The sequence below is a fragment of the Protomyctophum parallelum genome (assembly GCF_964188405.1).
Source record: "Protomyctophum parallelum genome assembly, chromosome: 1".
NCBI lineage: Eukaryota > Metazoa > Chordata > Actinopteri > Myctophiformes > Myctophidae > Protomyctophum > Protomyctophum parallelum.
The window spans coordinates 31,786,220-31,799,008 of record NC_139697.1 but is presented as its reverse complement, the minus strand read 5'-3'; positions in this window follow the sequence as shown (position 1 = coordinate 31,799,008).

Genomic DNA, 12,789 nt, shown 5'->3' with positions numbered 1-12,789 from the left:
GACTCTCTATCCTGATTGGACGAAAGGCTGGGTCCCACAGCCAAAAACGAAACCTAAGGTTTTTTGAGTGAAATCACTGAATATACCTTTAAGTAAAAGTATCAATACTGTGATATAAATTCTAAAATATACTTGCGTAAAAGTACAAAAGAATTGGCTTCAAAATGTACTTAAACTAGCAAAAGTACTCATTATGCAGAATGTCCAGTTTAAAGTTTTACTTATGTGACCACCGCACTCTGACTGTAGGTGCGCTACCCGTTCAAAATAACGGTAGTGGGTCGCACACACCAAGACAAGTTCAAATTGTTTATTTCATATTTGAACAGGGACAAACGTTTCGGCTATCCAGCCTTCATCAGTGTGGAGTGTGACTGAATGTAGGTTCCTTTTAAAGGAGTGGTGGTGACATGGTGCAGGTGCACAAAATCACCGCTAATCACCTCACATCACACCCGGTGGGTAATCACAGATTGGGACTGTGTAATAAAGTCTCTGTTAGCAATCAACAATGTGACTAGCAATTACATCTCAAAATATACATATATACAAAGCGAAACAATTACGGCTAATGTAGGTCGCTAGGGACATCAGGCTTTTTTGCCGTTCATAGATCAAATCTTTTTAAAATAGCAGATTTACAAGCTCACAATGCTTTGTGAGCTTGTAGATCGGCTATTTTCACTGTACACACAGTGAAAATAGAAGGTTTACTAGCTCATAACACTTTGTGATGTGTAGTGTTGTGAGCTTCTAGTGTCACTTTACTATTTATATTTTTTTGGAAAAGTTCTGGAAAATCATTTCACAGGCCCCCAAACGCCCCCAAAACATTATACAGCAATACATGGTATTAAAATGCCCTACATGTACGTCGAAGAGGCCGGCTTCTGAGGGTCTGTAAGTATAGGGGGCATGTGGTAATAATATGTTTGGTAGTTTGTTCAGGCTCGCCACACTCTCATGCTGCGCTGTTTGCCAAGCCCCACTTCTTCACGGATCATTTGAAGCAGCCCAATTTGGTACCCCGGCCCTCAAGGACCCCTGGGGATCCCTGGGCCCCACATTCAACCAGTGGGTTAGGTTATTCAACAGCGTTGTCTAGCCTACGTCTTTGATATGAGATTTTACCAAACCGCATGTCATGTGAGAGTTAAAAACCATGCTATTTCCAATACGGTGTGAATCATTAGCTTATTTAATTTTTTTAAACCTATAGCATATCCAAAATCATGATGCTCCTTATTAGAAAAGAGATCTACCAAGTTGTGTTTTCTCATGGGCTATTATGTAATACATTATTTGGCATATTTCATGAAATAATATGCCATGGCAATGTTTTTGTTGTCAAAATTAATTACTGTATAGGTATTTGTATGGCCTGAATTAATAACAGTTGCAGTTAGTTATCCACACAATACAATATTAATAAAGTACTATATATTAGCATATTTCTTTCAGCCTTTTACCCTTTACTCTATACTCCAATTAATTGCTCCACATTTGTGTGTTGCCACTGCTGTTGCTCCTCACCGACTCATCTGCCAGTGAGGAGCCCCCACCGGGAGGACACTTATATAGTCATATAATTTGTTTGTTGTGATGTTGCAATGTGGCGAGCAACATAAGAATATGGTAGAGTATACTGTCTTACTGTAGACTTTCCCCAATTCATGAAACATCATGTCAAACATTGCAACAACGTAGCCCTTTTTCTTAGCTTAACTTTTCTGCCCAAGTCAAAAATAAGTTTTACTGCTACTCAGGAGAACTGAATAAAGTGATAAAATACTTAAAATTATAGATGCGCAACACGGCGTGCACGTGCACACACACACACACACACACACACACACACACACACACACACACACACACACACACACACACACACACACACACACACAATACAAATACAAACTCATTGCGGTCGCAATGAACTCATTGGCTACATTGTGGGATGTACTACACAGCAAAGGCACTTTCTTTGCAAACTATTAAGTGTGTGACAATGTGATTCAGCAACGCAACTAAGCTAGTGCTAAACCCTGCTTTGTGCCTGTGTGGCAGCCACTGATTAAAGGCCCTTGTTAGCATGTGTGACCCCTCATATGTTTCTGCTGTGTAATTGATAAGGGCTTTGTGCTCACACTCACTGAAGGGAGTCGGCTAATTAAAAAACAGTGACAGGCAGGCAGACTTGAGGAACAAAGGCATCTGTCCCACCGTTACAGATTCTGACGCGCTTTAATCGCTGTTCTTTTTCTTTTCATCATGCAAAAGGGCCGGGGAGTGGAAGTTTCCCCAGCTAGCTCGCTGTTAAATGTTTGTATGGAACTGGATATTCATTTGGGAACGACTACCGACCTAGAGCCAGGTTAATTAGATAACCATAAAGTTTACTGCACATTTCCAGATATTTCAAGGTTAAATCATGCATACAGTATAATGTCATCATGAGATGGGTAATCTTGCATAAAATGTCCCAGAATCTCACACCGTCTCCACCTGCCTCATCAACGTGCACACACACACACACACACACACACACACACACACACACACACACACACACACACACACACACACACACACACACACACACACACACACACACACACACACACACGGCTAGTAGCCTACAGACGTGTAATCCATTTCAGGCATATAGTCCCCTGGTTTTATTTAATCTAATACAGGTTCCGTCTTGTTGCAGACTGATTCACTGGCTGCTCTAATTAAACCATATGCAACCGAGCATGAGCGTCTGGCTGAGTACACCAATGTGCAGTGGTGCATTATCACAGTGGGGAATTGTGCAGGTTAAAAAGGTAGATGAGGTGCTCTCCATCCTCCCCTCCCCTCCCCTCCCCTCCCCTCCCCTCCCCTCCCCTCCCCTCCCCTCCCCTCCCCTCCCCTGTCCTCTTCTTTACTCACGACTTCTGGCATCTCCTCTATTCCCCTTTATCCCCTCCCCTCCCCTACTCTCCCGTCCCGTCTCCTCCTCTCCCCTCCTCTCCTCTCCACTCTTCCTCTTTCATATCCTCTCCTCCCCTCCTCTCTTATCCCCTGTACTCTCCTCTCCTACCTACCATGCTCTCCTCTCCTACCTGCCATGCTCTCCTCTCTTCCCCTTTTATCTCTCTCCGTTCTCCTCCCCTCCCCTGCTATCCTCTCCTCTCTTCTCCTTTTATCCCCTGCTATCCTCTCTCTCTCCTCTCCTACGGCTCCTTCTGCCAAACAGGGGAAAGCCACCTTATTACAAGATCACAAGCTGTCAGCAGAATCACACACACACATGCACACACACACTGCAGGCCTACGCTCTGTTGCAGCAGTCGGACGCATTCACACCTCCCCAGGAACACTTTTCAGATGCACACACACCAGTGTGTGCGTGTGTGTGTGTGTGTGTGTGTGTGTGTGTGTGTGTGTCACAGTGTGTGTGTGTGTATGTGTAATCCTGCAATGTACAAATATACTGTATATACTCAAACAAAATTAAAAGCATGTCACAAGTTCACAACACAACACACCGTGAGCTTATAGATCTGCTATATCTTTGCCAAATGTTAGGTATTTTTTTTGCCAAATGCTCACCTATTATGGCATGCCCAGAATAGGGATGCAAGGGTTCACAAGTATTTTTTTAAACGTATAATATGTGTTCAATACAGGAAGATTGAGCTACAGTGTATTGAGATGCAACAATGGTGGTGGCATTGCTAAGGAATGTAGAGAGAAACGTCACCCCATCTATTACACATGGTTGGTCAAATGATAAATGGTAGCTCAAAGTAAAACAGAAATGCCAATGAAAAAGCTGTCCCCGTTGTTTAGGAAAGCACTGAATTGCTTCGGTTGGTCAGAGCTGATCCATGGGAAAGTCTTTTTTTCCACATGGAATACAAGTTGGTTAAACTTTGCATCAATCTAGTTGTCCATTCCCTCACACATAGTTTTACAGTCTGATATTTTAGAATGTGTGTGGAGAATTACCATCACTCCATGTGGTTGTCAACCTAGACATTCAAATAGGCTCTAATGATCAGAAAGTTCATAGTACTGCACTGTACGTACAGTATGTAGATACTGTACTATACACCAAGCTCAGAGTATACACTGAGATATTTTCCTTTGAGAATATAACCTAACTATTAATAATATACTACTATTGAACCCTTAAAACAGAGTATTTTCAAAACACTGCAGACCCTGTTTCATCGTGAAAACGCCTGCGTTGCTTTTTAGTCTGAATGGGGGGTAACATGAATTTTCTAACACATTCTCACAGATAGGAATCAGTTATTGCCGCTCTGTCATTTTCACTCCCTAAATGCATCACTATAAGACAACAGAAATAAAAGGCACGCATTGGAGCTTCAAATCCTGCTGGCCAGCTGCTTCAGGGGCTTTAATACCTTGTAGCAACGCTTGTCCAATAAACCCCCGTAATCTAATCCCACCATGTACGACCAACAAGCTCCAGGAACGGCAGGTCAACGCTGAAGCTGCCGCTATACCCGACTGACCAAAGCTGGAACTGCACTACATTCCACCCTACTGACCTGCAGTACATTTCGGCACGTTCATAGAGGTGGACGGACGTCCACCTCAGTGACGTCATAATGTGTAAAGTACATCAACCCTGACCTCAAATTTGAGACGGCTCTCAATGTCCACTCGCTCGAGATATGGAGTTATAATGGTTCTGCCCTTACTATACGTTAGGTAGTCTGGGTGTATGGCTTGACAGCTAACAAAAGTGCTCCAAATAAAGCTCCTCAGACACTGACTTCGTTAAGGTTCTTTAGTGGTGGTCACTTATTTGTGTCATATACTGTATCATAAACCAAAAACATTCTGTTATTCATCACAAGATTGCAAAATGAACATGCTGTAGTCACTGTACTAATTGCATTCAATTAACCCATTCTGACCCGAGATCAGATTCTAAAAATGTCTTCTACATCCTGACAGTTTTCTGAAAAAGCTATGTTTCTATGTCCGTCGTTCTTCGATTAAAAAAAAAATAGCAGACCTACAAGCTCGTAGCGCGCCACTCGGTGGCGTGCTATGAGCTTGTAGATCTGCTATTTTTCAATAGCTAAAGCATAACATAATGCTAAAAGGGGTTCTCGCCCAGAATGGGTTAAATCAAATGACAAAACATGTTAGAACAAATCTCAACCACTTACAAAGCTTTAAGAGCTATGAGCTTTCACAAATAAACACAACTTACAGACTTTTCCTGTCCAAGGCCTGAGAGAAAGGTTCACTCAACATGCAGTGTGCGGGGCTGTCCCTCCTCGTCCGCTCTCTAGATATATTATAACTATTATAACTAGTCTATGGTAATAGATGTCGCACCAATCAGGTACAGCTGGGCATGTGCATGCTGGGGATATCACATAACCAATCGCATATGCCCATTGTAGTGAACATGAATGGTCATGCGATATGTCCAGCATGACCATGACCATGATGACGTGAAATGGTCATATGATATACATACTCAGGCATGGAGTATGGACTGATGCTATTCCTCTAATAAGGAGCTACGGCTCTCATGTGGACAGAGATGGTTCTACTGTATGTTAAAATGCTTATTGTGGATGTATAGCCTTATAGTTTCCAAAGGTAAACCTCCAGCGCGTGCTGCAGCAACCCAGCAGCACGACTATAAGGGTAATGTCATCCTGTGTGACGTTTAGTCTTTGTCAATAGCTTTGGCAGCATAATTCTGCCCGCATTATGCCTGTCACATTCCAGCGTAATGATGTTAGGCCTCAGAGGAAGGAGAATAATTTCTCTTTGCTTTCTCAATGACCTCATTATTTTCCCCCTGCCTCATGGAAATATCTGTAAGTATCATAGCTGTGAAATCTCACCACGGGGAATAACTAGATGATGGATCCTGATTGGTGCCGCCACACAAAACTTAACACACAGGACTTTCCTGTGATGGACTTTCTCTTGGTATGCTGGTTTAGTTTGCCTGTAGTCGGCTGCAAAATGAGTCTGCTGCAGCTTGCTGCAAAATGAGTCTGCTGCAGCTTGCTGCAAAATGAGTCTGCTGCAGCTTGCTGCAAAATGAGTCTGCTGCAGCTTGCATTATATGAATCCAATACCTATGTGTAGCAGAACCTAACGCAACAGACTGACCTCCAAATGCAACTGTTATGGTTCAACTAAATCAATTTGCAGCTGTTACCGTAAAGAGGTGTACTTTTGTGTGGCGTGCGTGTGTGCGCGCGTGAGAGAGAGAGAGAGAGAGAATGAATAAATCAAATACAGATAATGTAAGAAAAAAGAGAGAGATGAGAGGGAATCATCTAAGTTGCTATGTGAGAAAATCACCTCCTGCAATGATTCCATGTGTAGGAATTGAAGGGGCATTCCATCTGCACGATAGCTGTTGGCAAATTAGACCCTCAGCCAAAATAAGTGGGATCTCATGGTGCAACTTTTCTTTTTACGGTCACTTGATGTATTGAGAGGAGAGACATGGAAGCGAAACAGTCACAGCTGCTTAACCGAGCAGTAGCACTCGGTGGGAATTGCCCGGCGATGATTTAGTGGCACACCGCCCTGCAGTGTTAGAATGCAGTGTCAGACCATTACGTTTTTACACCTTAGCATTGATTGGTATAGTTGTGAAACAGTCCCTGTTCTTTTCGGAGGGATGCAGCAGGGGAGTTTAAAATAAACATAAGAAAAGAAGTGCAATCAATGACACTTCACGTATAGATGCCGTGTAAGCACTCCTGAGGCCAGAGAGACAGACTGACAGAAGGAGAGGGAGATGTACAAAGAGGAAACAAACTGAGTAAACAAAGGAAAAGCAAAAGGAAATGCACCCAAAAATGTACCAGCCTCACTGTCAAACTCTGCATTTACTAAACCAGACAGCAGAGCAGTGTTGTTTTCGTCGACTAATACTATGACCTTTTTTCACTGACAAATACTAAATAGAAACTAAATGAAAAGTAAGCTATGACTAAATATATTGACAATTTCGTCAACAAATAAAAACCACACTAAAATGTTAGGAAGGGACTGGTAGACAAGAGATCCAGTATTTAAGTGATTTTACACTTGGTTGCATGCTGAAAATAGCAGATCTACAAGCTCACAGCGCGTCACCCTTCGATGCGTTGTGAGCTTGTATATATCGGCTATTTTCAGCAAGTGTAAAATCAGCCATTACGACGGCATCAAGGCCCGCCAAAATACATGCCCCTGCCCTTTTACCCTAAAACAACTGCCCTCTCCAGACCACGAATGCAGCATTTACTATGGTGAAAGAAATGCAAATGCCACTCCTTTTTGATTGGAGATATCCTAAAAATTGTAAACAGCTCTCTACAATCAGGCGTCTTCCCAGACTCACTGAAGACTGCCATAGTTAGGCCCCTACTCAAGAAACACAATCTTGATCCCTCTGTTTTGGGTAACTACTGTATCGACCCATTTCAAATCTACCCTTTCTGGGCAAGGTTTTAGAAAAATGTCCCATCAATTGGATGTATTTCTACAGAACAATAATGTGCACAACAAATTCCAATCTGGCTTTAGGAAAGGTCACAGCACAGAAACAGCACTTGTAAAAGTAATGAATGATCTTAGGGTGTCTGCTGACAAGAAACATGTATCCGTTCTCTTACTTCTAGATTTATCGGCTGCATTTGACACGATTGATCATTCAATTTTAATACAGCGTCTGGAGCACTGGATAGGCCTGTCTGGTACGGCCCTGTCCTGGTTCTCCTCCTACCTATCAAACAGAAGTTACTTTGTCAATCTAGCCGAGTTTGACTCAGACAAACACGACATCCGTTCTGGTATTCCACAGGGCTTGATTCTTGGTCCTCTGCTTTTCTCCTTGTACATACTGCCATTGGGCGAACTCATTACCAATCACGGAGTCAATTTTCATTTCTATGCTGATGATACCCAACTATATCTTTCTGTGGCCCAAGATGATCCCTGTGCCTTAGACCCATTGCTGACCTGTCTGTCTAGCATCAAATGTTGGATGAGTGAGAACTTTCTCAAGCTAAATGAGGATAAGACAGAAGTTCTCATAATCGGTTCTAGCGAGCAGAAAGAATCAATAACAAGCAGGCTTGGCAACCTGACTGTAGAAAGTAACAGTACAGTAAAGAACCTGGGGGTCATTATTGATTCTGAATTTAATTTTAATTCACACATTAATCATGTTACCAAGATTGCCTTTTTTCACCTTAGAAATATTGCACGAATCAGAGCCTATTTGTCCTTGGACGATGCAAAAACGCTAATCCACGTCTTTGTTTTTTCTCGGCTTGACTACTGCAATGCGCTCTTTTCAGGATTGCCTAAGAAAACAACTGACAGACTACAACTTGTCCAAAATGCAGCAGCTAGAGTTTTAACTAGAACTAAGATGAGAACATATTACTCCAGTTTTGGCATCACTGCACTGGCATCCTGTTGTTTTTAGGATTGATTTTAAAATGATTTTACTTGTCTATAAAGCTCTCAATGGTCTCGCACCTTCCTACCTACATGACTGCCTCCCTAAATATGTCCCAAACCGGCCCCTAAGGTCTTCCACTGCTGGCCTGCTCGCTTTGCCTAAAAAAATGGCAACTAAAAAATACGGGGAAGCAGCTTTTTGCTTCTACGGGCCGTCGGCATGGAACAAGCTCCCACTGTACCTTCGTCAGGCAGCCTCTGTAGACATTTTCTCAGCTCAGCTCAAGACCCACCTCTACAACATTGCTTTTAAGTGATCTTTTATTTTTTGTTATTCACGTCCTCACTGTATTGTAATACTGCTTGTTTTTTAATGTCGTTGCCTTAGTTTATCTGTTCTTATCTTTGTACCACTGCCTTCTCCTGATTTGACACTGCATTATTGTCCTATTGTTTTAACTGCATGCCTGTTTTAATGCTGTTTTGTTTTGCTTTTGTTTTTATTATCTTTTCTGCTCTGTAAAGCACTTTGAGCTACATTTATGTATGAAAGGTGCTATATAAATAAAGTTTATTATTATTATTATTATTTCCATGCCGGAAGGCAGCATTCAGGAGAATTGCTTTTTTTCCGAAGTCTCCTGAACACAGTATTTTGCGTTGAACAAAATTTGTTTAGAAATCCATGTCGTTTTCGCTATTTTTGCCCAAAAGAGCCCACTTAACGGGATTTCAGCCACTGCCCCTCTAACACTCTCTACGCGTCCCTGTTGCACAGGCTAAGGTGGAGGGCACGGTAAATAGGAGAATGAGTAAATAAGAGGAATCACGCCTCAGTGTGCAGCAGGCTTGCTCCTTGAATGGCAGCGATCAATAAGGTGTTCAAACGGTTGCAGTGGGAGAGCAACAAGATGTTGCAGCCATCTGGAACTGCAAATGATAATAATCCATTTGGGGAGGCCTCAGTCTGCACATTTGTCAAAAAACAAACCAACTACCACATTCCCCTCATCCCGTGTAACCACCCCCCCCCCCCCCCCCCCCACCCCCCAGGACACAGCATAACGACACACAGTATACTAACCTCGCGTCACCAGGCTTTCCACCTCGGTTAAGCTTGCAGACGTACATGAATCATAATATTTCCCGAGTGTCTTCCCTGCAGCCTCTCGTGTTTAGCATGGCATTCAGAATGCCTCACAGATATACAGAGTGTCGGGATTGATATATATATATATTCCACGCATACCTACTACAGTGGTCGATATACTGTAGCACCAGAGGCTACAGTGAACATCTCACACTATATTACTGTAATTTTGGCATTGGTCAAAACACAAGGTTCCGTGGTCAGAAGATCATGGTGCATGTTATTGTTTCATATTTAAATGCATTGAATTAATCAAACTGCAAATGTTGGCGTGCCAACACACAAAACAAATGCTCACATTCACTGCCAAAATGCTTATCAGTTTTCATCTATAATGGATATAAGAATTGAGTCAATTCTGGAAATAAGTCTTGAATACAGCGGCAGTGGCAATACAGTGGCAGTGGAGAAAACAGATGATACCTTTTAGCCACAAAATGTTACACAAAAAAAGCGTGTTCAAATCTGTCTGAGTGGAGAGATGGAGGGAAGAAAAGGGGGAGGGAAATGGAAGAGACAGGATCTAAAGCATAATGACCCGTACAGTAGAGTTTCCGTTCTTAAATAAAGCATTAGGCGAGATTTAAGAACAAGCACATCTCCTCTTTACAAACGACCCTGTCCCCCCCCTCTCTCATTCTGTCTAGTCCAGTCTCCCTCTTCCACCCCACCCCCTCTAATTCCGTCCTTATCCGACGCCGTCTCTTCTCACTTTCTCTCTCCTCCTCTCCGTGCCCACCCCTCCCCTTCCTCTTCTCTCCCGCTTGGCATTAATGGCGCTTTGCGAGGAAGGATGCACTGGCCAGTAAACAAGTATAGTGTGCCGGCCACTCTTGCCTGGCTATGGAGCACTCCATTAGGAAGCCGAGTGCATTCGGTTTCTCCACACTGGATGCACAAATATAATAAAGCTCCACGCAGCGCTTTAGGATGCAGCAGTGGTCTGTGGCAAAACGGCGGAGATTGAAGATGTATGTGTGCAGGTATTGGGACAGACAGAAATCCCTCCTCACCAAATTACCATCATCCTATACACCCCTGCCGGGCGCTTTGTCTAAATATACACACCCCACATGGGCACACGTGGCTGCGCATGTAGGTGAGATAGAAAAGGGAGACATGCACGCACGCACACATTCACAAATACACAGCCCATGAAATGTCATCATGTGCTCGGGCATTTTTGCGTTCTCCAGTGTCATCCAGAAAAGAGGAAAATAGGAGGAAAGTAAAAGCCATATTTGAATGATATGAGAGTGGGGAAATCACTGGGACATTTCCACACACATAATAAGAATCAGGAAGAACAGAGGGATAAGAGGATATGTAATAGCAAAGGGCTGCCAGTGTAGTTCCCAGAGAGGGGACTCGTTGCACAGACTCAATCCTTGTGGAAAAAAACAAACAAAGGATATTATATCAAAACAATATTAAATCAATGCAGTGTGCAGAAAGCATGGCAACAACAAAGGACCATTCTGAAATGTCTCCTGCAATTATATTCCTGTGCAGCAGTACAGAGTTTGAGATTGTTTGTTTTATTTTTGGGGACCAAGCAGCAAAGTAGCTTGAACCCTATTGTTCTGGCAGGCAGGCAGACAGGCATTCCTGTCAAGACCTGGCAAGTCTTTACAATGACAGTGTAAACAATCAGCATTTGCAGCATTTGTCAGTGTGAAAAGGTCTAGACTAGAGACACAGTATAAACTGTACTAACATTAGGAGATAATTTAGTTGAAAGGTTTGTGGCAATGAGATGAATACAGTGCAGGCACTAGCCAATAATCAACAGTGTGTATTCTATGGTTAAACACCTCTAGATAACAGGCTAACAGATGCTCTTATACAAGATACTGTATGTCATCTATTATATTATTAGTAGGGATGCCACCGAAAATATTCGGCCGAAAATGGCTAAAAATGTATTTTCGGCCTATTCGGTTTCGGCTCAAATAAGCCGAAAAATATCACCGAATAGTAGTAGTGAATCGAACTAAACTGCGGGAAAAACACAGATGTACAAGCCCAACGCGCTGTGCATTGCGACGGGTAGATAGCTTGTAGATCTGCTACTTTCAGCGCAGGAAGGGCGCATGCTTATGACGCTCTTGTATCAGCTCAGCAGGCAGCAGTCACAACACAACACACGAGCAGCAGTCACGGAATGCTTCAATGCACAGGCAGATCCGACACAACTTTATTGCATACATCTGTGCTTTCATCCAAGCTTCCATAGCCTTTTAAATCTTATTTCCCATCCACGGGCACAAGCAACGTGATATCAGCAGCTCTTCCACCCGATCTGTGGACGGGTTCCCCAACACCTCACACAATGATACTGTATCGTTGCGTCTGCCCATGTTTAATGGTCATGAAGGGTTTCACTGTCCACAGCACGTGACAGCAGGCAGACCTGTGAAAACGATGCACTTCCCAAAATTCAGAGACATGCCACCACCTATAAATTCAAACCCACCTCTGGAATATTGCTATCTCATTCCACTTTAATTTATTTTATTCCACAGTCTTAGTTTTTCTCTAATAAAGTTGTTTTTATTTGTTTTCTCATGTTCTCCTTGAAAAGTGTCTAAGTACTCAGAGAAGCTTTATATAAATAATATTATTATCACTATTATTATTACTACTTGTTTTATTGCCTATGCTTATGTAGAAAAAAAAGCTCACTGCTCAGGTCAAATAGGCCTATTGATATGCGATTAAAATGTGATTAATTAATCACAAAGCCTCCAATTAATTAGATGTTTTTTAATGGACCCATAACTGTTTATTATTTAAGTTAGGTTTTGCCATAATCATGTCTTTTGCCATAATCAGGTAGCTTTACAACAAATATGTATTTGGCTATTCGGTATTCGGTTTTCGGCCAACTGTTTCCTATATTCGGTATTCGGTTTCGGCCAAGAATTTCCCTTTCGGTGCATCCCTAATTATTAGTCTATCAATCAAAGCACTAGCAGACAAGTTGAGGCACAAATCACTTACTGGTATTTATAGGCTTCAAATGCAAACACATTATTGTAAAGAAAGTTGTCATCCATACAGAAAACAACAATGACAGTGATCTCATCGCAACTTCCATCACAGGCGGGAGGAAAATAAATGAAAAGTGCATCTCCACAGCGGGACTGAGTGAGTGACTATATCCCAGGACCACGGAC